Genomic DNA, 3,431 nt, shown 5'->3' with positions numbered 1-3,431 from the left:
TTCATCTCTTTCTACTTATAATATTTGAAGAGATATTCCAAAGCACCGGAGAACTGGTCAGGTTAGTGGGTGCCCGAGCGACAGCATTTTGTAGATAGATTCCGAGTCTCGGAGAAGCTCCGGGAACAAAATGCTTCCTACTTGCCCTTCCTGCTTTAATTCAGAGCTATGATTTCTTCTTTTCCAACTTGTTCAGGGAGCCAGGAATAAAGTGAGGTAAAGAGAGCTGGCAAAGCAGTGGGGTTCAGGGTGGGTCACTGGGCCTCCAACCGAATCAAATCGCATGTGACCGTATCTAGAAACTAGTAAAAAAAAACACAATAACAGTTATTATTTTATGAACTTTGAATAAAGAAGAGGAAAGTGTTCTTACAGGTGGAACAAGAACAGGGGTACAAATCTAGTCTTCTTTTTTTTTTAATTTTTAAATTTCATTTTTAATATTAAAACATCAATACGATAAAAAAATACAGCCCGGTCGCAATTCCAAACACCAAATGAATTAGGAAGTAGAAACTGCGGTGAAAAACAGCATGTGATGGTAGCTAATATTTTAGGTGGCTTGTTTACTGACCAGGGCTTCTGAGCTTGAGACCTGGAATTCCAGCACCAATTTGGCTAGTTTGTCGAACACAACTTCGGTGAAGTTGAAAAGACAATCAAAGATCATCGAAATGTCCTCCAAAGAAGTGGTAGAAATCCTTGAAATTCACCCTACTCCCTATGGAATAGCTAGGGGTGTAAAAAAACTCTATCTTAATCACCTCGGATATCTGAAATACATGACGATGAACGCGAGACATTCATGGATAGATAGATTCTTTCATATGAATTTAGGTTCTTTATATATGAAATAGTCCACCGAACCTCTAAATTTTTATTAGCTTTTCTGCATTATTTATCAAATCAATCATAGCACAGACATAGATTAAGTTCAAACCTAAAAATCAAGTAACCTTTTACTTGAGGGAAAAAGAAGAAGAAGAAAGATTGTGCGGCTCCTTTATAATATAATAAATAACATCTTGAGACTTAACAATCTAATTTTATTAATGATGAGTGTGTTAAAATATAATATAAATAATAAAATTGCTAATATAATACAATAATTATAGTGATTGTTTTAAACCAACAAGAGTGAGATTTGATTAAGAAATATCATAATCTTGTTTGATAGGAAGTGACTGTTTACAATTTATTTCTTAATTGTTTTTCATTTAAATATATATTAAATTAATTTTTTATATATGATTTTAGATGATTATGACATGATAAATACATTTTAAAGGTGCCATGATTTTTTTACTGTTCCTTTTACGTGGTGGTCTGGTTAGTTGAATTGGATAATTATACCTCCACTGTTTAGGAGAAATAATTTAAATAATAAATCATTTGCCATCCATTGAAGAAGAACCCTCATCATTCTCTCTTTCTTTCTGTCTCTGTTATTTTTTAATTTTCCCTCGAAGAATGTAGCTAGTGGCTAAAAAACCCAGTACCAAACCCATAGCAATAATAGTTGGCTTCTAAGGTAGAGGCGAAAACAACATCAATGATGCGGGAGGGACCAGATAAAAGTCTTGCAAGTCACCCAACCTCCTTAGCTCTACTGGCCCCTCTCCCTCTCGTCGATTGCTTCACATCCCTTCCTCATCCATCGTCACTATCCTCCGTCAAATCAAGAGCTTTGGCCCTCCTCACTCGATGAAAAAAACACTCTTACAGTATTCTCGTTGTTATCTCACAAACGAAGTCTCCGAGCTTGTGGCTTATCTGGAAGGCTGCCAAATGAAGACCAGACTTAATCGATTACTACCTTTTAACATGTTCCATCGAACAGCCGAAGACTCCAAGATGTCTTATCCCTTGTTCAATAATTCGGTTTCAATCGATGTCTTTTTCGGTAGATGAGTCCAAAAAATAATGCTTCCCACATAATTAGACTTTTGAATGCAATAACCTAAATGCTATATGTCTATCAGTCTATGTCCATGCTTGTCCATCTCCCCTTGCATAAAATAAAAGCTAGCATAGCTGAGTGTGCAATTCCCGGCTTTTCCTAATCTTTGGTCTCCAAAATCCTCCAAGATAACACACAACCATAAATTATTTTCGTTCACAGCAATGTGCTTTGAACCATGAAAAAAAAAAACAAGAAATTTAGGCTAATGATTGTTATTAAGCTATTTTCCATGTTGGAGATTTAGAAACTTTATATAGCTCTAGTATTTTTATTTTTTTTTGTTGGTGTGGGTGGAAATATTTAAATTATTTCCCTGTATCCCTCGTCTCAAATTGGGATGTTAGTAACTAGTAAGAAAAATACTTTGTAGTCCAATACCATATTTAATAATTATTGCTAGTTACTAAATTTGGAGTCCAATACAGTATAATTTTAAAAATCATAATTAATTTCGACCCATTTTCCCCGAGTGTTTGGATTCCTTTCTTCATTTTATTCTGGTGATATTCAAGTTTTTAACTTTTTTTTTTTGCCTGATGGGACCCTGTTCAAATTAAATCAATTAAACAAGCCATTATCATGAAACCATATGCATCAATTATAACACTTATCATGCCAGATGCCTTTTTTCAGACACCCAAGAAGTGTTGTGATTAAGACCACGTTCGTCCCTCCACGACCTTTTTGATAGACTCCCACGGAAACGGAGCTGGTGACTTGCAGCTCTGGTCGGCAACACTCCCTGAATCCTGTGATGATTAACAAGAGTGCTGGACTATATTCTTACAGTCAAAGGGATAGCAGATAAAATTTAAAAAACACGCACCACTATTTTGCCTCGATTTTCCACCATTTAAGTGCGGCATTGTTGTCCAGTCGATCTCACAGGGATGAGAAAAAAACCGAGCAACAGATAAAATTAAGAAATTCAAAAACCTAAAAAAAGCTTGGTTAGGTTTCAGCTCTTAGAAATCTAAAACCGATTAAACGAAGCAAAACCAATTTGGTCTGGTTTGAAACAAGGGTATATTTTATTAAATCCTAAATAAAATTCCTACCGCATCCACCCTCCTCTCCCTCTCTATTATATCTGGTCTATTCTCTCTAAATCCTGCCCACCCGGCCTCTTTGTCCATATTCTCTCAATCTCTCTGTTTCTAGTCATTGATTTCTAAAACACTAAATAGCGCAATCATTAATTTTGCATGTTGATCATCTAAAGATTGTTCTTGACACTTAATTTTATCTAGGTTAAATTTATAGTGCAAGACAATTTTTTTCTTTTTGGAGGGGAGATGGGTTGTTACTTTATGACCTTATCTCTGTCTGCTTTCGTGGGTGATTTATCAGTTATCATTCAAGATTTGGGAACCCAGAGTTGCCCAGCTTATGGATTCTCTTTGGTTTCTTTGTTTGGTCTCACGGGTTATAATTATTTTTGTTCCCTTTATTTCTTTTGACTCTTTCC

This window comes from Populus euphratica, unplaced genomic scaffold, assembly GCF_000495115.2.
Source record: "Populus euphratica unplaced genomic scaffold, PopEup_1.0 scaffold30.1, whole genome shotgun sequence".
In the NCBI taxonomy this organism is placed as follows: domain Eukaryota; kingdom Viridiplantae; phylum Streptophyta; class Magnoliopsida; order Malpighiales; family Salicaceae; genus Populus; species Populus euphratica.
Note: the sequence above shows the minus strand (reverse complement) of the source record.